This window comes from Rhipicephalus microplus, chromosome 6, assembly GCF_043290135.1.
Source record: "Rhipicephalus microplus isolate Deutch F79 chromosome 6, USDA_Rmic, whole genome shotgun sequence".
Taxonomy (NCBI): Eukaryota; Metazoa; Arthropoda; class Arachnida; order Ixodida; family Ixodidae; genus Rhipicephalus; species Rhipicephalus microplus.
In genome coordinates this window covers 27,472,780-27,499,275 of record NC_134705.1, presented here as the reverse complement: position 1 = coordinate 27,499,275, position 26,496 = coordinate 27,472,780, and the positions used below count along the sequence as shown (strand labels likewise).

Here is a 26,496-nt window from a genome sequence, read left to right as displayed (position 1 = left end):
TTGGATAGAGGACAACAAGATGATGCGACGGTAGCTACAGGGAAGGAAAAAAAAAAGGACAGAGAATTACGTGTTCCTTCAATCCAACCACTGGATATCAGCCGGGAAGAGCTGCAGAAATTACAGCACAGAGATGCCACGTTAGAAACCTGCTTTTTCGCATTGGGGAAGAAAGTCATATCGAAGAAGTCTGTAATTACTGAGTTAGTGCTGATACACGACCTTTTTTTCCGTGCCACCAAACGGCAGAAAGACGAGACCTGGAGCAACTTGCTGTCCCCAAGGCCCTCCGGAACACCGTGATGAAGATAGCCCATGAAGGCCTTCTGGCGGGCCTCCAGGGGCAAAAGAGGACAACGGACCGTGTTCTTACAGAGTTCTATGGGCCGGGTGTACAGGCGGATGTCATGCGGTTCGTGAAGCCATGCGACATATGTCAGCAGATCGTGCCAAAACACATCGTCGGAAGAGTTCCACTGGGGAATATGCCTATCACTGATACACCTTTTCATATTATCGGCCCCCTCTGTCCCCAGCGTCATCCAAAGGAAACAAGTAGGTCTTAACCATGGTAGACTTTGCTACGCATTATCCGGATGTGGTGGCCCTACCGAGCATCGAGACGGAACGCATAGCGGAAGCACTAGTAGAGATGTTCTCCCGTGTTGGAGTGCCACAAGAGATAATCAGCGACCGTGGAAAACTTTTCACTTCAAATCTCATGCAATAAATTGGTTGGCTACTTGCGTTTCGGCAACTACCCACAACGCCATATCACCCCATGGCTAACGGACTTGTAGAGAGATTTAACGGCACCCTCAAACAAATGGTTTGCCGCATGTGTCAAGAACAGCCTCAAAACTAGGACCGGTATTTGGCTCCCCTGCTTTTTGCTTACCAGGAAGTTCTGCAAACGAGCATTGGATTCTTGCCATTTGATCTCCTGTAACACGGGCGAATGTCGATTCTTAAGAAACTGTGGACAGGGGCGAACATTCATTCCGACACGAAAACAACATATGGGTATGTTTCGATCTCCTGGAGTGACTGCAGAATACATGCAAGGTGGCCCATGAAAAACTCGTCAAGGCCAAGATTACGCAGAACAAATATTACGATAAGAAAGCAAGAGTTCGTCAGCTATCTCCAGGAGATAAGGTATTACTACTGCTACGATCAGATGAAAACAACCTAACATTGACATGGAAAGGATCCTTCACGGTCGTCGAAAAACGAAATGACTATGACTATGTAGTAGATCTCGTAGAAGCTTATTTCACATTAACCCTCTCAAGAAATACAAGGAAAGAGAGCTCAAGAATGAAGTACAGCACGCTGCTGTCACTGTACACTCTGACACTGCGCACGAGCAAGCGATTTCCTTTGTTGCTCTGCACTAATGAGAAACATACAGAAACGTGTTAGTGTCGGCTGACTTGAACGCGCTGCAGACAGACCAAATTAATGAACTTCTGAGAGAGTTCCATGACATGTTTTCTGATGTACCGGGCAAGACTGACCTGGTCAAGTGCAAGTTACGCCTTACCTTTGACGCACTGGTCAAGGTACGCCCATACCCATGCTGTTCGCCATCCAAGAAGCTGTCGAAAAAGAAATGCAGGACATGCTAACACAAGGCACCATTGAGCCCTCAGAGCCTTCGTATCAAGCGCCAATCATCACAGTCAAGAAGAAAGGGGAACATACGACTTTGTATTGACTTCAGGCCGCTCAATCGAGTTGTAGTAACCGACAATCAACCGATCCCTCGAGTAGACATGATGTTTGCCAAACTCGGTCAGAGCCGGTACTTTTCGAAGTTCGATTTTACGAAAGGCTACTGACAGGTGCCAATGCAAAAATCATCGAAGGCCTTAACCATATTTCAGTATTCTTCTGGCCTTTACCAGTTTCGGTTCATGCTTTTCGGCATCAAGACCGCACCTGCAATGTTCACTCGCCTCATGAGAATGGTCGACCGCATACCTAATATATATCATTACTTTGATGATGTGCTAGTCACCACACAACCTTGGGACGAACACATAGAAATGCTCATGCAGTTCCTACAGCATGTCAGAGCCCCACTATTGACAATGAAACCCTCCAAAAGAGCAGTCGACTTCAGATCAGTGAAATTCCCTGGTCACATTGTCGGCCATAACCTCCTTCGACCTCAGATAGAGACGTTAGACAAGATCCAGGCCGCGAAGAGGCAACAAATAAAGAAGGAAGTTTGGTTGTTTCTAGGACTCACTGGGTAGTAAAAAAACTTTGTGCCAAATTACGCCAACAAGACCGTCTTATTGACTGAACTTACCAGGAAAAGGGCGCCCAACAAGGTTACTTGGGATGAATCTCACCAGCAAGCTTTCGAAACGCTGTTACACCTATCCTCCAGTTCAGAGTTACGAGCTCCAGACTTGTAACAGCCTTTCATACTGCAAACAGAAGCCTCTTCGACCAGGATTGGAGCTGTCTTAATGTAACGGCATGCAGGTCTGCTTCACCCAGTGACCTACGCCAGCCGCAAACTGCTACCAAGCGAAGCCCCCGGTACTCAACTGTTGAGAGGGAAAGCACTGTAACTTGTATGCGCCATTCAAAAATTCCACATTCACCTTTTTGTCAAGCACTTTGTGCTACAGACTGACCACCAACCTCTCGCCAACATAAATTCTGCTAGGCATAAGAATAGCCAAGCACTCCGCTGGAGCCTTTTACTCACTGAATCCAATTTTACAGTCTAGTTAATCAAGGGCACAGACAACATAGAGGCCGACTACCTCAGCGGCGTTTGAACTCTCCATTGAGCAGCGTTGAGTGACAGTACTCTTTGTTTACCATGCTAAGCACAATACCTTTTGACGTACTAGACTCAACACCTGTTACTCCCGACATTTTCACTTTTGTTTTTGTGTGCCTTACGCCTTCTACGCTTGCAAAAAGTTGTTTCCCTCAAACAACTTTCTTGAGCAGAGGGATATTTTGATGAAAGGATGCACAAGTCATGTTTTGTTGGTAATGCGTAAGCATAAAGGACATGAAGCGGCAATCCGAAACCAAAACTGCAGGTGCGAAAAAAAAAGTAGGAACGACCTACGACGCCCGAGAACAAAAAAAGCTCGCAACGTGAAGACAAGGAAGCCACGAGGGCTTCTGGAGCACGATGATGGCGCGCGTCAACCAGGCTTCTTGAGGCAGGCGTGGGACCCGGTCGAGTCTGTCCAATGTCCAGCCCTGGTGGCCTACTTCGAGGTTCAAGGACCTGACCTGCGGCGCGGCTTCTGGCTGGGTGCAGCGGCCGGAAGCGGGTTCGTGGACGAAGCCCGCCTGGTGCTGCCTTCGTGAATTGTTGGCTGATCATGGTGCTCATGAGTTGCGGCCCGCCGTGCTGAGTTGACCGCCGAGTGTTCTACAACAGTGCTGCACACGGTAGCACACCTGTGTGTGGCGACCGTGCCTTACCGAGCGACTGTGCGCCCTCCGTGCCACTTCTGCCCTGCCGCACGACGACCAACACGCCACAATGGGAGGACAGGGCTTCGCACTGTGAGACGGTGTTTTTATCCCTTCCGCTTACCAGTCTGAAACCCTACACATGTGACAGGGTCATGTAGTAACGAAGCCGAACTCTCGACAGTTTACAACTGCCTGCTGCGTATGCTTACAATTGCCCTGAACATAGAGTTTGTCCGTTTATCGCTTTCCTACTCCTCTTCACTGGTGCGATTCATAAAGTTTTTTTTTTTTCCTTCTCTTTAACTTTAAAGCATTCCCACAAATCCTTTCTCGTCCGGCATAAGCAACCCACGTGACGTACGTCCATAGTCATCACACCTGTCAATCAAGTCAAGCTGTTTGATGAATGTGATGAGGTTATGAAAGAGCACTTTGGGCGTGTGTTGTGTTAAGATTGTGAGCATAACTACAGCATGACAGTGATTAAAAATTCAATAGTTAGCATAATGGTGAAGATAGTAGCCAAGCACATCACAGAATGGTTAAAAGTTATAAAGGATCATTCCATTATATTGGTTCTGTATGCATAAAATTAACCAGTTGGAATTAGGTTTATTACAGTTTGCTTCGTGATCAGAACTAATGGCATGGCCCATACGAAAAGAATTCCATCAAGTTTAAAGCAGGGATACACAACTGAAGGAGGCCCGGCGGAGAGTGTTCCATCAGCCCTACAAGAGTTCAGGATCCACAACACAAGCGCAAGTTTTCACAGGGTGCCAAATAAGCCAAGTCCAGCCTTGCCGGCAGACACGAAATGAGTGAAAACAAGTGAAATTATGGGAGGGCAGGTTAACCATGATACACTGGAAAAATTTGCAATGCTGACGTTCTCAAGGCAAGGTCCCCAAATATGGCATATGGAATAGCCGTTCAGGGCTGCGTCGACAAGGTCATCTTTTAACATTCACGCAACACTGTTGACAGTTTGTAAAAACAAAAGAAGAAAATAGACCAATGAGCGGCTAAGGAAGAGTACAGACCTTAGTTGATGCAAATTTACGCAAACAGGAACGGGTGATTAGAACAACAGAGCAGGAAGGCCCAAACTGAACGATTGACAATGCAACCCTTTCATAATGAACAGAAAAGTGTATCACATAAGTATCCACTCCGCTATCATAAACAACAGATACATATTAAAAGTTGGTTGTTATGGATTCCACAGTACTGGAAAAAATGTCTGCATTAACCAAATGTCGAACTATGAAAAGCATAAAAAAATAATAAACAACTGGCTATTACATGAAAGGACTTGAGCACTCTTCCCTTATGGCTCACCACCTTCGCCACGATCACAACCACTACATGGACGTGACAACAGCTTTTTTTTTTTTTGCAGGCAAAACAACGGCAACTGATACATCGTCCATCATAATGTATCAAGCAAGTTTTAAGTCAGCATGCTGACCGCAGCTGAAAGCTCTTCATCATCAGCAGCTTCTGCTGTTGCCCACACATTGATTGCATCCAGTTAAAACAAAGCTGCTGAGTGGACAAAACTGTGGTCACCAACTGATGACGATAATAACAATGCATATAGCGCAGTATAGTTTCGGTTGTTCGTGACCCATTTTCACTAATTTGTGGCTCATACGTTCATCTGCTTTGTGCTCGACGTGCTCCAAGTATGGTCTTAATTAATTAGGTTGCAGCCAAATCTGACCGCAGTAATGAGAGTTTGATGCCATTAAGCAATCCATGTGCTGGCCAGGAAGAAGGAACATGTTCTAATTACTTGATTTTGCAAAATGGTGGGGGTTGAATTAACAAGCTTTCACTGTAATATGTCTACCAAGACTGTTCATAAATATCATGAAAATATAAATAGCCTTAGAACTCATCATATCACGTTAATCAAACACGTGAGTACTGATGAAAAATGTAATTGCCACACAGGCCACAAGAAGATCTAGCAGCTGCCATTTACTGATGACAGCACATTCAAGAGGCATGTAAAGTAAGATACAATAATTAAATACTCACTTCTAAAATAATGTTTCTAAAAATAATTAGAGCCATTTCTCTTTTTCCACTTCAACAACCTTGTGCAGACGAGTCTAGTGCAGAGTAGAAGCTGTGGCTCACTAAGCTTCACCCAATGACAGAAGCTGGAGCTAGATGGGATGCCAATATTTTCCTCAGTCCCAAGAATGCACTAGCGAAGTAAGCTTTTGCAAAACTGTATTATTTGCTTGGCTGTCCTAATAAATCTATGCAGAAAAATTTTCACCTCGAAAAATTGAACGGTTGTCTCAAAATGTGTTGGTGTCCATTTGCGTACTTCTGAACTTTACAAGTCTCTATGATTGCATGCAAGAAGAGTTTCAGACCAAAATGACTTTCAATAAGATCTTCAGGGTCATCATCATCATCATCGGCCTGGCTACGTCCACTGCAGGACAAAGGCCTCTCCCATGTTCCGCCACTTAATTCGGTCCTGTGCTTGCTGCTGCCAATTTATACAAGCAAACTTCTTAATCTCATCTGCCCACCTAACCTTCTGTCTCCCCCTAAACCACTTGCCTTCTCTGGGAATCCAGTTAGTTACCTTTAATGACCAGCGATTATCCTGTCTACACGCTACATGCCCGGCCCATGTCCATTTCCTCTTCTTGATTTCGAATGTGATATCCTTAACCCCCGTTTGTTCCCTAATCCACTCTGCTCTCTTGTCGTATCTTAAGGTTACACCTACCATTTTTCTTTCCATTGCTCGCTGTGTCGTCCTCAATTTAAGCTGAACCCTCTAAGTCTCCAGGTTTCTGCTCTGTAGCTAAGTACCGGCAAGATACAGCTGTTATATACCTTCAAGGTGTCCAGAGTTACAAAAATTGGCCCGAATATACATGTTACACTGTAAATGTCGTCGAAAGACAATAGTCTTGCGTCTGGAGAGAGTGAACAAAATGTTTATTTGATGTTCTGCGCAAGAAAATCAGTGAATGGTATTCTGCTGGTGCTGCGTTAGAGTGCCTCGAGCGTGTGGCGGAGGCGAGCGAGCGCATCTAGGCACATTTGACACAAGTGCCATCTGGCAGTTTTCTTCGAAAACGAAAGCGTGCAGCCTGCGGAGAAAGATGCACGCCAGTTTTGGAGGAGATACGGTGTAGAACGCAAAGCGACGGGCAGGTGCCACCACCGTGACGTCGTAGCAAAGCGTTGGAAACACCTTTTTCAGAATCGCATTGCACTGTCAGTGCAGCACAATTAAATGCTACATTCCTTAGAGTTACTTGCGTGTGCCTCTTTTAGTATAAAGGCAGACAAAAAACATCGAAGCGTTGTTGTGGCACCTCAAATATGCGCAATATTTGCTTTGTAACTGACAATTGCACAACTACGAACACTAAACCTTGAGCAATATTGGTGGGCGCTGCGGATGGGGTTGGCCCTTTGGTGCCGTTTGAGGTATCGTTAGGGCGGACAAACAAACAAAAGCACAGACAGACAGACAGACCAAAATTTTTCTGTCGAAGGTCCCCAAGAAAGACTATCGTCTTTAATAAATGCACAATAGATATTGTCATTCACGCTACACCCAAGAAAAAATGCTTTCACTTATCACGAGGACACAGCCGAGCGCTCGTGACACACATTGCCACATCTCGGGGCTTGGCGAAATAAGTTAATGCTTATTGTGGAAAGACAAATTTGGAAATATGGTTATCAATTATGGTTATCTGTAGGCCTTTAAACAACGGCACCGAATCGGGCACCTGGGACCGAGGAGGTTATTATAAACGAAGGCAGGGGCGAAGACACTGACTCAAGAAAGACACCAAAAATGCCATCTGAAAAGGTGCACTACATCTAAAAATAAAGTAGACAGCACAAAAGATCCCACGCATTGCAAAGCAGTAGCAGCCTATTCCAGATTTTTTTTTAGCCGAAAGAATCAACGTCGTATTGTCAATTTAGTAGTTGTGCACATATCATGGACTCACCATGCTTACCTAGTACACTGATGAATAAAGGGCAGCTCATGCACATATCATAAAAATTTGTCACACGCGTATTGTCACAACGCTTGACTGGAGTGCGCAGAGCGATATGCGCAAATATGTAGACACCGATATAAAAGTGCACAGCCAACACACGTTGGCTATGTTGGAGGGGGCCGGAGAGTGCTATAATTAGCTAATCAAGCAATTTTTGTCACGTGGTTCAATCAAATGAATTAATGAGATTGATGATAGTTAATTGTTTCAAAAAAGCATACTTTTATTCCTTAATCATTCATCAATTTTAACATCTCTGTGCACATATGCCAAATCGACCACGGACACATTGTTATGTTGCCATTCCAATGCCCCAATATAAAACCTACCTGCTTTGAGTATTAATTAAACTACTTGCCATTTGTAACGTCTTCAATGCAAAACACCTAACTTTTAGTTTTAATTTGCACCCATTGGCTACATATATACTCCTCCTTGAATACCCAAAAAAAAACCATGAGTTCTATCTTGGATACAAATCACACCGAACTGTAAGCCGGGCTGTGAGATTATTTTTGTGGACTATTGTCCAGAAAAATAATTTTCCAGAAGAATAATTGGATAATACATATCACTTAATTTATGAAGAAAGGACTTCAACCTTCCGGATAGAGCTAATACATTTCTCCTTGACATACGGTCATAACCGCACATCACTATCTTTCCTTATTCAAAAACTTCACTTTCGTTGCCATATATGCATGCTGACATCATTCGCAAAAAAAAAAAAGCACATCATCTCCAATGGCCACTGTGTTGATCTATCGTCTGCTTTCTACATTAATCGAAACTGCAGTGTAGAAAATGTAGTTTTCGTGCTACACTTTTAATATAAGAAATGAACTGGGTAAATAGGTGGAGTCTCTATGATTGCATGCAAGAAGAGTTTCAGACCAAAATGACTTTCAATAAGATCTTTCCACACTTTTTCCACGCTGAATTAAACAGCTGCTTTCTACACTAGCTGCACATGTAAAGGTAAAAAAGTATCCCTGTTGTGAAATGGTAGTATTGAAACTTCAATATTAACTGGAGGTCAATGAGGAGGACCTACATGCAAAAAAAAAATGAGGTCCTGAAAATAAAGGAAGTGAGGACTACGTAAAAATTAGTGGTAATCCTCAACATAACCACAGTACTCTATAATTTTTAGACAGAAAGTAGAGCAGGTTGGTAAGTATCTGTTGTTAAAGAAGTGGGTGTATGTTGCTTTGTGACCATGGCAGATTGTTTTCTACCAAATATTTACAGCTAGTGCATGGAACTGTTTTATGAGATACTAGTACTATCAATAATACGACTGTGATTGGCAAAATACTCATTGATACGGGATGCATGAAAATTTGTGCATATCATTGCTCTCTGCCTGTAATTATTATCCAGATACATACATGCTACAGATCTAGCTTTTTTTTTTAATGGTTTACGTTGTAAGCCTAGCACTAAAAGGTGACGAAGTAACTGGCATGCTACTGGCTTGACCCTATGCGTACAATTACGTACCATAAAATTTCAAGCAGACCACCCTCCCTTCTGTGTCCTGCTTTTCATTGCACACACGGGATCAATGCATTACCAGCCTGACTAAATCTCGTATAATCCTGCTTAGCAGCCCGATCGCTAAGTGCTTCCTCCTAAAATTTCTCATGAAAATTTCATTTTTATTTTTTTGCAGCTTATTGACCACACCTTCCACTCAATGCAAGGCATTCATGAAGATATGCTGGGTCCCACAAGCAAAATCACGGTCTTCAAGAAGTGTATCCGAAGATGGCAGCTATTTATTTATTTATTTATTAGAATACCCTCAGGGCCCGTAGGGCATTACAGAGGGGGTGGGTACAACATATATAACACACAAGAAAAAAAGACAAAATAAAGAAACAAGTATCAGATGCGCAAATCAGGAAGGCAACATAAGTCAACTAAAAATGTATAAGAATTCAAGCACATACAAGACAAAGATAGATAGTGGAAACTGCGTATAGTTACAAGCATTGCTGAGAAATTGCAGTCTTGAATAACAAAGGGTCTGTTATTGATACAACGGAAGAGGGAAGGTGGTTCCAATCGGCGGCTGTTTTCGGTAAGAAGGCTCCTGAAAAGAATTTGGTGCGGCAAAACGGAATGGCAACCTTATGCTGATGATCAATGCGCGACGAGTGGTATGACGGTTGTGAAATGAGGTCTCGCTTCATTGATGGATTGTGAAAAAATATCTTATGAAAAAAATGCAGTCGCGCCAGTTTCCTCCGGACAGTTAAATTGGGTAGGTCAAGGTTAGATTTCATTTCTGATATGCTAGCAGTACGGGAATAATTAGAACAAATGAACCGAACTGAGCGGTTCTGAACAGATTCTAACGCGTTAATTAAATTTTGCTGCACGGGATCCCATATAGCGGACGCGTACTCAAGCTTTGGGCGAATTAGTGATCGGTATAATAGAATTTTGAGGGACAGCGGAGCGCGAGAAAAGTTGCGGCGTAAGTATCCTAGCGTTCGGTTAGCGTTATTACAGATGTAGGTAACATGCGTGTGCCAAGATAGATTGTTGGTAATGTAAACGCCGAGGTACTTATATGAAGAGACATGCTGGAGGGGAACGGCGTTAATTCTGTAGGTACAGGGGGGAGAAGTAGATCGCCGGGTTATTGACATGCATTTAGATTTGTTAGAGTTGAGTGTCATAAGCCATTTATTGCACCAGGTTGAGACAGTGTCAAGGTCTGACTGTAGAAATTGGTTATCATATTCATTGTTTATTTCGCGGTAAATTACACAATCATCTGCAAATAACCTTATAGCGGAGTTAATGCTGTCTGGGAGATCATTAATATATATAAGAAAGAGCAAAGGGCCTAATACGGAACCTTGGGGTACGCCGGATGTTACTTTAGAAAGAGGTGAGTTATAGCCATTAGTTGTTACAAACTGAGTGCGATTAGTCAGAAAGCATTCAATCCATTTAAGAATGTTCGGGTCAATGTTTAAGGCACTAATTTTCAGGAGGAGTAATTGGTGAGGTACTTTATCGAAAGCTTTTTGAAAGTCAAGAAAAATGCAATGCACAAGTGAGCCGCGATCTAAAGCCGATCCTATGATGATGTGGTCAGCAAACGTAAGGCCTCTGAATTCTATCTGTTTCTTAGAGCTGCTACATTGGCTCATCAATGGATGTGCTTCCATTCCATGATTCCCAGGGTCTGATTGCATCATCACTGTGCTTCTTGGGTTTATGAGCCATCGCTGCAATGCGCTGTGCCATGAATAAAACCAAGGTTTCTCTGGAAGTCTGCATGCACTCCATTCTTTTCAGGCAGCAAAACTTTGCTGCTGCCACCATGATTTTTTGTGCCATTCAAGGAAAGTCCACCCACCACCCCTTTTTTTCTTACCAGCGATTTCGACCTGAATATAGGTGTCATCGTATTTTAAGCAAGAAGTGCACAGTCAGAAATAGACAATCAAGTTTGGGATAGACACCATATGTAAGCAACCATAACGGCATTATGTAGTGCACAATAACTGAGACCTGTCATGAACATTTTAACCAGAAAGCTTTATCTTCTATGAAATGGCCAGTATAACCAAAACAGTTTATCTCAGCAGCATTCCTATGGTGGCAGTGCCCACTAAAAGACTGAAAGACACTATAACCACATTTTCCTTCAGGTAATATTGTAATAATCTCTTCTACAGGAACATCACTTCTGATGCATCATTTCGTGCACAACACCTAAAAAAGATCTTGTTTGTTGCACCCTTTGAATGTGATGAGTCACCTCTGAGCGAGTCCACAGAAGGGTTTCCTTCCCTGAATTCCCAAGAAGAGAAGCCTCGCACCTGAACTGCCATCTTTCCCTCTGCTTGTGCAGGTCTTCCCATTTCAGCTGACCTAGATGGCGCACTGTGCTGTCCTCATGACTCATGCTCTTCATATCTAGAACATAGCTTAAGGCAAAAAAATTGGCAAAAGTTTTCTGAAAGTGCTCCTAAATCATCGACCTGCAAGGCATCTGTTCAGTTGCACAGGGGCACGTGTCGCAACATAGACCAGACATAATTGAAAAAAACTGAAATGGGGGACCTGTGCTCATTTCCTAATGTGTGCAAACCTGCCTCCATTATCTCTCTCATCAAATGTGCCAGGACTCCTCCCACTGAGGACAAGGACTATGGTTAGGGAAAGTGCAGAAATGACAGTAAGATGCCAATTGTCAGAGGGTCTGTTATCTCACCAGGGATACATCATTCAAAGCCTCACACATTTGGTTTGAGCAAAGCTGCTTTCACTCAACCACCAAACTTCCAACAACAAATTGGTCAATTTATTTTGCTCAAGTTTTTGACCTGCCATTTTGGTATGCTAAGATAGCATATTAATGCGACAGTGTTAAAGAGCTTATTGAGCAGAAATTACAGCATTGATGTACGTGTCGGCTTTATTGGTTGTAAGTGAAAAATCATCTTGTCCGTGACCTAAAAATTAAGAAAAGTGCAAATAAAATAAATGATATAAATTTTCGGGTCCTAGGAGGATCAAACCCAGGCCATCGTCGTGGCAAGCAGGTGTTCTGTCACACAGTCACATGTCTCCTTGAAAACACAATGAGAATAACTCGCTCTGCATGGAAATGCAGTTAAAAATGACTATCATCCTTAATAAACACACGCGTCCTATATATAGGCTGCAAAACACATGTAATATCCCATTAATATTGAATGGTACTAGTGTACATTGCCATCTGGTGTCAGAACATGTGATTATTATAACTTCGTAGTTTATAGCCAGCCACCCGTTGCAAAAGGCACTGCGCGTATTCCCTTAAGACCACCTAGTGGATGCATAGCAAGTTCAAAAACATTTCACATGACATGCATAGTCGCTTCTGGTTTAAAGCATGCTGCCCATCAGGGGCATAGGCAGAAATTTTTTTCTGGGGGAGGCTCACACTGACACGACAGGGGGGGGGGGGGGTGCAGCTTTCTTCAGTGACGTGACTATCGGCGATATAGTTTGAGCAGATTCTGTACACGTAACCAGTCACGAGACTCCCCTTTCCTCCCCCTCTTCCTATGCGCATGCTTGTGGGGAGAATAAGTAACAGTAAAGTAATCATCATCATCAGCCTCACTACGCCCACTCCAGGACAAAGGCCTGCTCTGTTTTAACTGTTTTGCTGTGGAGAGGTTGAGGTGCCTATTGCCTCGGCTACTTCATATCACAAAGTTCTGCAGCGAAAAACAAAATAATAATACAGAACGGTACCCAATAATTAACAATACGGAAAAAAAAACATAGCAGCACACTGAAACCAGTTCAAATATCATGCCAATAGACAGTTTTCTTCGCGCAGTTCACACAGTCATAAACTACTTACACGCACACCTTACTAATCTAATTTCAGTATATACATGACCACATATTATATAATACCCATCTCTGGCTGTCAGTCATAGGCGCTTGTCCAGTCCGGTCTCCACTAAAAAGTCTGTCAGGAAGATTATTGCCTTTTTCTGGAGATTCATCTCAGGCCATGGTCCAAGTAGTTTCTTTATTGTGAGGGGGCCATCTGTCCAAACTTGCTAATTTGTTCTTTAATTTTTCTCTTTCATTCGCGTATTTAGCGCACTCCAAAAGAATATGGTGAACATTTTCTTCTGCATGACTACAATGGCATTCCGGTGAGTTGGATCGATGTATCTTGTGCAGGAAGCTGTTTGTGTATGCTGCTTCCAATCTAAGTCGGTGGATCAATGTCTCTAGGTGTCGTGGGAGGTCTGTCGCTATGGAAAATTTTCTGTGTGGATCAACTTTATAAAGTACCGTTTCCTTTGATTTAGGGCTCTCAAACCACTCCTATCGATGATCTGCCTCTCCCATCGATGATCTGCCAATCAACCCAGTAGTGTGCTTTCTGCTGCCTCGTTGTACCTGCAAATTTATTAATCCGATCGACCCACCTAACTTTCTGTCCCCCCTTCATTTTCTTTTTCGTAGATTTTATCTTTCTGCTCCCTGGCACGATAGCATTGCGGCAAGGTGCCTTGCATTATTTGCAAGCGTGTAGCTATCATTTCCTTTTCACGTCAACAGATATGGAACTGTACAGAATATTTCACCACGCAGCAAAGATATGCCATGCATACAATCTTCTAACTAGTACGTGTATTTATGCTTGCAGCACATACGCGGGCGCGAACAAGAGCAGCCTCGTACCACACAAAATCTTGAGTCATCGGTTCACTAGTGATGAAGGAATAACTTCGGTTTTGTTCAGAGCAGAGTGCACCATAATCAATTTCTCAGAACGCGCCAACTCCCACGAGAACTGCCAGCGCATGCAACATGAGTTTCCTTACGCTATGTACAATCCATGCCTGTCGGTTGCCTGTTTTAGGCATTCCGATGCAAGTCGCTGGAGTTTCACTGCTGGCATCAATTCCTTCGCGCTAATTCAGGTTTGTAGTAAAGGATGACAACGCAACAATAACTACCAGCCTTCTGTAGTAGCACAATCACAAACGCGAGACGTTTTCACAAACGCGAGACGTAAGATACTGGGCGAGTGAGATGTTACCGGTGCGTGAAGGGAAGCAGAGGGAATGTACAACTGTGAATCTTTCCGCCAGGAGACAAACGAGCGCTAGTTTTCAAGGCAGGACTTTACCAGCTGACATGCACCGTCGCTAAAGTTCCCGTTTCTCACATTGAGTGTCACTGCCCGAACAATCCAAAGTCCCCCCATCTAAACACACTGCCTACACATACTGCTGGGCAGTTCTTGTTCTGTGTCACTCAGTGCCCTTCTATGAGACTGGATGACTGCACCGAAACGCCGTAAAGTAACGCTTGGTGATAATTTCGTGAAAGGCGACGCTGCCGTTAGAACACGCTCAACAACTGGCGAAAAAGCTACCGCAGCCGAAGAAACGGGTCCCAGCTGTAGTTATGCTTTGCCTGAATACGACTTGTGTGCTAAAAGAACTCATGAAAACCGATGTACACCATTAAGTTACACTACAGCTCCTTTAGAGCTGCCCAGACTGCGTATCTCATTACACTTCATTCGGTTTATGAGCACCGATTTTCATTTATGAGCTTTTGTTACATGATGTGTATTTTAGTAGGTCTTTCTACGATAGTGGTTGGCCTGATTTGATGATTTGATTTGTGGGGTTTAACGTCCCAAAACCACTATATGATTATGAGAGACGCCGTAGTGGAGGGCTCCGGAAATTTCGACCACCTGGGGTTCTTTAACGTGCACCCAAATCTGAGTACCCGGGCCTACAACATTTCCGCCTCCATCGGAAATGCAGCCGCCACAGCCGGGATTTGATCCTGCGACCTGCGGGTCAGCAGACGAGTATCTTAGCCACTAGACCACCGTGGCGGGGCGATAGTGGTTGGCCTGCACTTTTGTCTGGGTTGCACCTTTGTCACTATACAATACTTCGGAGTGTCTTCAGCCTGTAGGCCATAGCGAGGACAGGTATCAATATATTGTACACTTGCATACAGGCGATGTTACGTAGATAAGCTAAATATTCTGTCGTGCGTGTGCACACCCGTGTGTGGCTGTGTGTTTAGATGTTAGCAGAATAGCAAAATATGCGAAGATTCAATACAAATAATTGTTTTGGCTTAAATATGCCTTAGCAAAAGTAAGAAGGGTCGCACTGTAACATGCTTGAATGTGGTCTATCAGACATTGCAACTGCGTATGGCTTTTACCATGAAAACAAACCTCTAACTAGATGAAAAAATTTGTAGTGGCCGACTCCAGCGAGGTCTGTTCCAGAGGGTACACGTTTAACCACCGCTGCAGCGTCAATCCCGTTGCCGAGCAAACTTATAAGGCTTGCGGTGGAAATTCCTGCCCAAAATTTTTCAGAGTACCAGAGCCTTGACAAACACCACGACACGTTTTCCCGTGTGCAGATATTATTCAGTTTAAAAGCGCTCAGAATTGATATTGTGATGGTTGCACCGCTTAGTTTTTAAATCATGTCAGCTCGAAGCGACAAAAAAAAAAAAGATGGGTTAGTGGTGGGGAGAGGGGGGGTTCGCAAAAAAATTCGGGTTTGGAGGGGTTTGAACCTTCCGAACCGCCCCTTGGCTACGCCACTGCTACCCATTACACAGAATGCCGCCATATGCGAAAGCTTCACTGACACAAGCTACCGCATTGAACTTTTAAAAGCTGAGCTTAATGATTTCCCAATTTTTGTATTAGGAAGCACTGGCTCCAAAGAAAAGCAAACAAGAGAAGAAGCAATCACTACCAACCTCTTACAATAGATGCATTCCCCATGTAGGCCAATAACGTGACCACCAAAGACATTACCCCGCGTGTCCACAGTGAAAAGCTTGACCATCGTAACAACTTCGACACCGCCCAGGTCATCGAAACAGAAGGTAGTCGCATCAAAAGGCAATAGTAAGAGTCATGGCATATGATTCAAACATAGACCTGGAAATGTTTACTGCTTTACTGGGACCCTACCAAGAATGTATATACACGGTCTTTGGAACCATAGAGTTTCCTAAATATACACTAAAGGGAACTCTGGCGCTAATCTCTATGAGAGCTACAACGCACGGCACTTCAGCGAGCATGGGAATGATGGCGAATACATGGATTTATCTAACCTTCATACATGTGGCTTCATGTGTGTTCGAGTTGCTTGCAGCTGTTTTCTCACGAAACAAAAATAAGCAAATGTTCAGCGGTTGTGCTGCACCTCTTTATTCTTTTAGGCTTACCATTTTAAATGGAATCACGAAATTCAAAAGGGTTCGTTCTTTTCTTCGAAACAAAACCATATCCAGCAATAAACAAAGCCACAAGTGCGATTCACCACCCGCAAGTACAAAGACTAGACAAATTCATGGACTACCCATCATTCCCATGGTCGATCAACGATCGCAGTGCCCCTTCTAGTCAATTTTAAGAAACTGTATGTCTGAAACCAACAAAGAAAGCATTGCGTTAACAAGAACAAAGGGAAAAATGAGGGTGAAGAAGGAAACAACCAATAAGAAAAAGTGCTAGCTTCGTCAGAGAATGGAACAAAGAACCAGTTTTTAAATAGTATTGTATTTAATCATGTAACGCTTTTTTCTTTTTACAATTTTTGCTACATGAAGTCGACCCTCTCGTTACAACCAAATACCGAAATTCCAGTTGTCTAAAAAGTGCAATTCATGATGCACACACGTATTTTATTTTTCTTTAATTTTTCTTCTGGGCGCAATGAAAATTCACCCATGATGTTACAATTGTGGCCACGTTATGATCGAGTAAGGGCTCGCTATACCTGCAACAATCCACTGGGAGTGAAATTATACACTGTACAACACCCAAACCATCTAGTATGCAAAGAAAGCTGCATACAAATAAAGTTGAAATCCCATAATAGTAATGATGATATAATATGATATAATAATCAACACCCAAAGATCATTAAGATGAGGTGAGGCATTTATTCAGTGGCTTAACATGTCTGCATCCACCATGACGAGAAAATAAGTGGAGACAAGTTGAACACTTCGTGATTAGGCATATCCTTACTGACATCACAACAGTAACATGGAAAGTCACAATTCTGGAAAGAAAACTACAAAAGTGGCTGTTGACTACATGTATATGTTTGCATTCTGTTCACATTTGTGGGTTTTTATGGTGTTCAAATAACAGTCTCTTCTTTAAAAAAAAACAGAAACGGGGCTATGGCTTTCTTTGAGGCTGTGGTTGAAAATGCCATTAAATAAAAATATTACTTAGTAGTGGCTTTGTTTTCCCATCATTGTTTTTTTTCCTAAACTAAATTCCACTTAACTTTTGATTTCACAAGCATCTCTTATCTGCATGGCAGATACAATTACATGCAGTCATAAGTTATTTGCTCATATGCTGCAAGATGAGACTCTTAAGACAGCCTGCACTGCAGAGGTGGCATGCAAGAAGCCTTACACTGGAGCTACATGGTCACTTTTGATCGCTCTCAAATCTATCATCATCATCATTCTGACTACGTCCACTGCAGGACAAAGGCCTCTACCACGTTCCGCCAGTTAATCCGGTCCTCAAATCTATAATGCAGATTAAATTTCTAAATCGTGACTGGTTCCTTATGCAAGCTGCATAGATGAGCCAATCAATGCACAAATAGGCCCCAACTGGGCTTATTCGTGATCAGCTTTAAACTTGTAACCTCATCTAACCAATACTGGGCTTAAGCCTCAGAAGGGGGCGCAGCCAAAGGTTGCCGGAAAACTATGTAATGAAAACTACAGCTTCCTTTCTTGGCAAAAATGCACTGGTCAACACTGCATATCAAGACTTGCTTGAACTGCTTGTCGTAGCTCAGTAACTTCATTGGACAACGTGTTCTCAAAAATATCCGAAGAGGCGGTGTGTCAGAACAGCTCTCTGCCGGGCTGGTCGGTTTTGCTGGGTCAGTCACAGGAGCAGATGATCCAGCACTTTCGTTGTAATCTAGGTCAGGCACACGAGGCACTTCTGAATCACGGGGTGGCTGCACATTTTTTGTCATCCCTGTTGCATTGCGTGGTTTGAGCGGCATTCCAAAGGAAGGACACACCGCTAGGCTGCTGGGTACGAACCACTTTATTTTTGCGAAACGGCGCCTGCTCGTAGAAGGCATGATCCATGCACTGCATCCTTCTTCAAGGGGGCAAAAATAGCCTGATATCCCTTTTGCCCGGACCATGTTGAGAAGTAACCAGAAGCCAGCACTGGTGACTTGAGGAGTGGCGGCAGCATGCAACCACCTAATTAGATCAACGCAGCGACCTTGCAAATCCTTCTTCCTAACGACATAAATGCCAGCATAGGCAAGGAGTAGAGAAAGTTGTTGCCCTGTATTCCCAGGGTAACCTATTGAATTGTAGTACTGTGTTGAAGATTACAGCCAAATAGGTGAATGCTTGAGTAGTTGACCTGGTATGGCCTCCTGAAGGGTTTATTTTATCATTTTGCATGCAAGTTCGTACTAGCAGTTTCTGCTATAGGAAACCTGCACTGGAGTTTCCACGACCACCCTGGCGGTGAGGGCACGCATTTCTCAGCTGCTCCCGCAGATGAGAGGGTGGCTTGGTTGAGACAGTGCGTGCGTGCATCGCCGTAACAAAAACAATGGGCGCTGGCAGTACTACTGCGTATTCTACTGCAACCATATATAAAAAGAGGAAGGACATATAGAGGAAAGGGAGGACATAGAAAGAGGAGGCGGCGTGGCATCCAAGCGGTCAGGTGAACAAAATTCTGCTCTCGCTCTCCTGTCTAGTTCTGTCGGGCTCGTTTCTAAACTGAACAGTGCGTGTCTGCTATATTTATTTAATAGTGAAGACAGCAACAAATAGAAACCAGGATCAAAGACTCGAGTTTCAACGGCGTTTTGCCGGAAATAAAGCAAACATATTATGCAAAATACAGCCTATGTATATTTTATTTTATTTTTTTTTCATCTGGTCCGCTAAGCATCGAGTCTATGCACTTCAAGACTAACAAAGTTTATATGCGTCCATCCATCTGAGCACCACCACCAAACTCCGATGCCCCCACATGAAGTGAATGATACGATAAGCAGGTAGTCTTGTTTTTTTTGAACAGTTGCATGTAAAGGAAAGCTGCCTTGTCCACAAGACTTGTGCAGGGACACGTTCACCTACACCTCTGAGCTGTTATAAAAGATACTTTCGCGGTGAACACTCGATAAAGGGATGCTTCTATTTACCTTCTATTGCACAAAGGACAAGGTTCTTGTTACAAACAAAGCAGTGGACTACTCGAAGCTTAACTTTCTGGAGTCAGCCGATGATACAAGTGTTTTCTCACTGGCTGCCGTGGCTAAGTAACATTGGAATTTATGCCTTTCTAGAGTAGTATCAAATATCTTCGATTTTCACTCGTTTAGTTCGCCTAACACACAGTTTCAGTTTTTCTGCTTGCCTGTGTCGGCCTTAAATAAAGGTGTCTGTTCAACATCGACAATTGCTAGGCTTTCATGTGCCAAACAAGATATAATTTTGATGTACGCTGTAGTGTGCACATCAAGATTGTGACAGCTTGGGGTTCTCCAATGCGCACATATATCTTGGTTCACGGGTGTTCTTTTTATATTGCACCCCCATTGAAGTGCGGCTGCCAAGGTTGCTAATCTATTTCGCGCCCTCGAGAATAGTAGCGCGACTTGACACGTGTTATGCTGCCACAGTGGTTTGCTTGATCAAAGTCCCCGTGCATACATACCGCGAACAGGGCGTACAAACGATGCCAGATGGAAAAATGATGCAGCTACCATTTACTCTGCTTTTGTTTTTATTTTACTGCAGATATTGGCAGCATGGTATCGTCGCAGCACGGACTCATGAATGGGAGCATGTCAGCCGGTACTAACATTAGTCCAAAACCCAGTATGCAACCAAAAAATGAGGAAGAGGGAGCTGCCATCATGGCACAGCACTGTCCCTTCGATACTAAGTATATGCATAGACGCAGTCCGCTTTGCAGGCCTTCTCTCCGTTTTTTAGTGCTTTTTATGTTAGAGTAGCCTTCAGACAAAGTTTTGTTCTAAACCACAGTACAGTATTACTGGTTCAATGGATTTTCGAGCTGTTCGTTCCAAAATGAAGCGCATCAGCGGCGCACACGCGTGCTCTCAGAGTGGTACACTGGGCAGGTCATCTTTGCACGAGCAGCTAAGTTGTGTCGCGACTCTTCGCCAAGTGCTCTTTTTCGGCGCACCACCTATCCAGCACTGGTCCCCCATAACTTAGACAGAGGGCCCCATTTTTCTATGAAGTAGAGGGCATATCTCACCATTCGACAATATAGGGACATTAAACTAGTTTTCATAAGTTTAGCAAAACATGGTGCTCTCCAAAAGAATTCTCGTAATATCTTGTTCGTACTAGATCCACATATTACTGGTTTGATGACATAATAGCACACGCGATAATTTAAAAAAAAAAAAGCTACTCTTAACTAGGATGGCTGGATGCCAACCATGTTTGATTTTCGCTCTATTGTTGTTGCCTGTATCGCGGATGCTGATCATTCGATTGCACGCGTTCGGGTGGCCAAAATGGTTTCTATACGAAATCGCTGCCACTGTCTCATTTCTTCAGTCGGGAAGTCAGTCATGCGCCCCGCTTCAGCTGACTGTACTCATGCCCAGTCACGCATATCCTCGGTCATGTTGGTTTTTTGAGTGTGTCTTGCAACTATAGAAAGTTCTGTGAAATCATCATCATCATCAGCCTGACTACGTCCACTGCAGGACAAAGGCCTCTCCCATGTTCCGCCAGTTAACCCGGTCCTGTGCTTGCTGCTGCCAATTTATACCCGCAAACTTCTTAATCTCATCTGCCCACCTAATCTTCTGTCTCCCCCTAACCCGCTTCCCTTCTCTGGGAATCCAGTCAGTTACCCTTAATGACCAGCGGTTATCCTGTCTACGCGCTACATGCCCTGCCCATGTCCATTTCTTCTTCTTGATTTCAGCTATGATATCCTTAACCCCCGTTTGTTCCCTAATCCATTCTGCTCTCTTCTTGTCTCTTAAGGTTACACCTACCATTTTTCTTTCCATTGCTCGCTGCGTCGTCCTCAATTTAAGCTGAACCCTCTTTGTAAGTCTCCAGGTTTCTGCTCCGTAGCTAAGTACCGGCAAGATACAGCTGTTATATACCTTTCTCTTGAGGGATAGTGGCAATCTACCTGTCATAATTTGAGAGTGCTTGCCGAATGTGCTCCACCCCATTCTTATTCTTCTAGTTACTTCAATTTCGTGGTTCGGCTCAGCGGTTATTACCTGCCCTAAGTAGACATAGTCTTTTACAACTTCAAGTGCACTATTACCTATCTCGAAGCGCTGCTCCTTGCCGAGGTTGTTGTACATTACTTTCGTTTTCTGCAGATTAATTTTAAGACCCACCTTTCTGCTCTCCTTGTCTAACTCCGTAATCATGAGTTGCAATTCCTCCCCTGAGTTACTCAGCAATGCAATGTCATCGGCGAAGCGCAGGTTACTAAGGTATTCTCCATTGACTCTTATCCCTAACTGTTCCCATTCTAGGCTTCTGAAAACCTCCTGTAAGCACGCGGTAAATAGCATTGGGGAAATTGTGTCCCCCTGCCTTACACCCTTCTTGATTGGTATTCTGTTGCTTTCTTTATGAAGCACTATGGTAGCAGTTGATCCCCTGTAGATTTCTTCCAGAATGTTTATATATACTTCATCTACGCCCTGATTCCGCAGTGTTTGCATGACGGCTGATATTTCTACTGAATCAAACGCCTTCTCGTAATCTATGAAGGCTATGTATAGTGGTTGGTTATACTCTGAGCATTTCTCTATTACCTGATTGATAGTATGAATGTGGTCAATTGTTGAGTAGCCTGTTCGAAATCCTGCTTGTTCCTTTGGTTGATTGAATTCTAATGTTTTCTTTACTCTGTTAGCAATTACCTTTGTAAATAGCTTGTATACTACAGAGAGCACATTCATATTCTAGGCCACATTCATATTCTAGGAGCACCTTTTCTGCCATAAAAATTATTTTTGTGGATAAACGTCCCAGTCAGCGAAAGCTCTACCGGACTACCAGTATAGTTGTTACCAACTAACATTTGTTGCCAGCAAGCTTTAGTACTTTTTTATTTCTCCCAAACTCCGTAGGACTAAGGTGAGGGTCATCATTTCAAAATAACATTTGTTTTCATCACGTGAAAGCACACAAGTATAATTTAATTATGTCTGCTTAATGTAACTTGTTGTAAAGGGCATTAGATTTGCTGTGTGACAGGGCTATAACTCTTGAGTTCAAACTGAAAGCCTTGGAAATGCTTAGAAGTTGGTGTGCAGTACTCGCTGGCTCTGCAACTTAAAGGTAAATCCATATGAGCCTAAAAATTCCAGTTCTTGTTAAAAAATTTGTCTTGTTGAGTAAAATCTAATCAAGGTCACATTATACAATGTATTGATGAACAAACTTGACTTATGCAAAAGAAAGATAGATGCTCAGGTGATTTGGTAATCTGCATCTTAAAAAGGCGCATACACACCAATACAAAAGAATAGCGAAGGAACCAACAACACGAGAACAGAGCTCCTCTTTTAGAGCGCTTTTGTCATAGGTTCCTTCTTTATTCTTTTGTGTTCGTGTGTGTGCACTGTCTTAAAATGTTGACTTAAGGTCTACATATGTATATATTTGAATAAGGCTTTGACAGAGGCTAGCTGGTACGGCATCATTAATTTGCTGGCTTAACTGCGATGCCAGGACGCAGGTTTCCTGTTTTCTCATTTCGTCCCGCGCAGCAAAATAATTATATATATATATATATATATATATATATATATATATCACAAATTAATTACTAATAGAAGGGAAGTGCAAACATTATCAGCTGAAGTTATATAGATAGAGGCAACTTTGAACTACAACACTATGACAACTTCAGCCACGAACAAATGCATTGGGTTGTACGACGGTACGAAAAAACATACTCGGCACTGAATGTAGCGTGAAATGAGTTTTGTAGTTGAGGCCAACCGTTTGCGCATTCGAACACGATCGTGAGTCGTCATATATATAACTGCGCTCCTTACGGCCGAAAAATAAATACCGCGCTCGCAGCGAAAGCGTCATTTGTCCTATCGAACCATTCGTTTATAGAAGTTGTTCAATTATCGAGATCGATAGCTGTACTGGAGGCAACGCGCATACGATGATGCTGCGATGTGTGCGCGCTTCCCGTGTCACGCGCCGTCGATGAACACACACAGGATCTGTTCCGCATGAACCGAAACGAAGCAGCAGTTCCTTCTCGAGAATCTTCCGGCGTCACCGTCACTAATTGCGGAGAACGGCAGCACGCTTCCCTTCACGCGACAAGGACAACGAAACGATGAACAAATGCCTGCGACGGCCTCAACCAAAAATAATATTCACGGCCGGTAACCGCCAAGAATGCGCGCGGGAGCATCTGCGCCGCGGTCTCCCAGAAAAGAGCGTTAGATGTTCACTCGAAACCGTAGTTGAACAGGGTGTCCTGATCGACGGCGTACGAACGCGACCGGCTTTTTCCGCAGAATACTTCAGCGAGGCCGGATGAGAAACAAAAACAAATTGCTCGTGCGCACACGCAAAGCAATCATCCGGCAAAGGACGTAAACAATTACGGCACTTGTCACGCATGGCACGGTCAGTTCCATCGCCGATTTGTGCCCTAGCGACAGCGTACATCTTGGGCCGCCCACCGGCCGAAAGGAGCGAAGGGGATAGCTTTTCCCGCAGACAAGCGGCGCCCCTCGAGGGATGAAGAACCCGTTCGAATGGCACGATCGCGACCAGACCGACAGGGTGCTCGCCAGAACGCGAAAAAGAAAAAAAAAACATTTGCGTCCCACTCACCTGCACGGCGCCACCGCAAGCTCGTCGGTCCGCTTTGACCGCAGTGCCGAATGAAGCACAGAACACCTATAAGGAAGCCACCGCGCGTGAAATGACGATGAGACTGGTGCCGCGCGCGCTCTCTACAATCGCGGCGGCGCACCACTCGCTTCTTCCGATGCCGCTGCTAAACAACTTTCGCTACTCCTTGCTAGAGAGTACTAGAAGTGTTGAGTGGCGTGACCGCACCTCGTCGCCTGATCCCTACGGCGTTGCCCACAGCGGCGGCGCTGCCGTCGAGTAGTACTAAGAGAGCCGCGTGCAGGAACTGCTATACGCTTCGGCTCCTCCGTCGCAATTTCTTAATGCAAATTTCTTCGTACCTGCCCATCATTCATGCCTAGCACATGATGCCATAGCCCTTGAAGTATGACACGCCAATATACTGAACTTGAGCTCCATAAAAGCCCTTGTGAGAGATAAAAAATAATTCAAAAAGTGTGTGTTTTATACTTATTTCTTCTCTCTTAACTCTTTCTTCGTTGCTTGGGCGTCTACAATACTCAGAATTACTGAGCCGATTTATTTGAAGTTAGCTGTGGTAAGAGAGCTGTGGGATTAAAAAAACAAATACTGTGTCACATGCACGCAGAACCAGAAAGCCATAAGTAAAGAGACGAGAGGAAGGGAATCTGAACCCTCTACACCAGGAAATGTTTTCGTAATTTAACTTTTCAGGGTATTTTAAAATATTCATACGCATTCACAGCGACCACGAAGTGCAAAAGTTAGGCGTTCTGCTGCACACCCCCCCCCCCCCAAAAAAAAAGAAATCTGCCATGAGTAGTCCTGCGCCTGTAGTTTACAGTTGGCGAAGTGAATATAGCGTGTCTCTACAAATGCGCACTATAGATTTCACTTTTTCGACAGTATCAGGTCTCAAAACTGGTTCAAGTCTCCCGTATTCGGACGAGAAATGCACCGCCTGAAAATAGTAGCTGTGCTAAAGATCATCGCATGAATATATATATATATATATATATATATATATATATATATATATATATATATATATATATATATATATATATATATATATATATATATATATATATATATATATATAAACAATGAAGTGCTAACATAGGACCCGGAAGTAAAAGTTCAAAAAAATCAAGCACGTAGGAAAAATTGTTTTGTAAAGGACTGACGTTTCGGCCGCGGGACCGCCTTCGTCGGAGTGATGTCACTCCGACGAGGGCCGGTCCCGCGGCCGAAACGTCAGTTCTTTACAAAACAATTTTTCCTACGTGCTTGATTTTTTTAACTATATATATATATATATATATATATATATATATATATATATATATATATATATATATATATATATATATATATATATATATATATATATATATATATATATATATATATATATATATATATATATATATATATATATATATATATATAATGTGTGTGTGTGTGTGTGTACAGTGTATATATAAATGGAAGGTAAATTTCTCAAAACAAGATGCACCACTGCCTACCTACACAATTGATAATAATAATAGAACTATACACTTATAATACAAAACATCGTCATAAATTTGCTCGCTTGCAATGGCGTTATGCCAATAGAATATTTGAAAAGCAGCACAATTTAAGCTGTCGATACAAAATGAGGACTGATTATAATTAATTTACGCAGAAAAACAGACAAGCTATACATACAATTGGCATTTTTTAATATCTTTGTGTGTCGTTTTAATAAGTTTATACGTATTAAGCCTTTCGGAAAGCAATAATTATTATTTTCCGCAAAACTGGCATGATAAAACAGAGTCGTCACCGATTAATGTTGTGACAACGTTACTTATACTCGGGTTTCTCGTGAAACAACCGAGTGCATGTAGGCTCATATGAGGAACACTCTGATCTGTATATCGTAGAGACTGCCGACAAAACAAGCGTATGATTTAATGACGGTTTTAATACTTCTCATCTCTTTGCAGTTCGCCAGTAGCCATTTATGGTGTGACACAGCTCAAAGCGCTGATTAAGTAAGAAGCTAGGCAGATCCGTGAAAATTTTGTATGACTTTTTTTTTTCTGGGTCGGCAGGTTCTTGAAACAGTGAATGTCTCGACGCAATTTTGGCATGCCTGCACATTCACTCGTGCACTATGGCGAGTTGCAGGTCCGTCCTCTCATAAAGGCTCAGAAACGCATTAAACGCGCTAAAGACGAGCAGTTACACGCTTTCGCAGGCTCGGGCAGGCGCGCTTCCAATGCAGACGCTCCTGAAATCTTAAGTACCAGGCGACTGCAGCGCTGCCGCTACTGTCACCCACCGGAGAATTAGCCGAGATGCGGCGCGGCCGCCTCATTCACTCCACTGCCCCCTTCTAGTACACTGTATCCTTGCCGACGCTGGCGCTTATGTCGTTAGGAAGCGGGATTTGCAAGGTCGCCGCGTTGATCCAATTAGGTGTTTGCAAGCACGTGTAGTTCACAACAGAAACATCAAGTAGCAACAA

At 43.3% G+C, this 26,496-nt stretch overlaps 1 protein-coding gene across 1 annotated transcript in view; it reads right to left on the bottom strand.

The window, feature by feature from the left end:
- The window catches only part of norpA (no receptor potential A), a 553,315-nt gene extending 529,029 nt beyond the window's left edge, over window positions 1-24,286 (bottom strand). Inside the window, exon 1 of the mRNA XM_075865873.1 lies at window positions 23,976-24,286. The gene's annotated coding sequence lies outside the window, so the exon portion shown is untranslated. The remainder of the gene's footprint in view (window positions 1-23,975) is intronic.
- Between the last annotated feature and the right edge of the window lie 2,210 nt (window positions 24,287-26,496).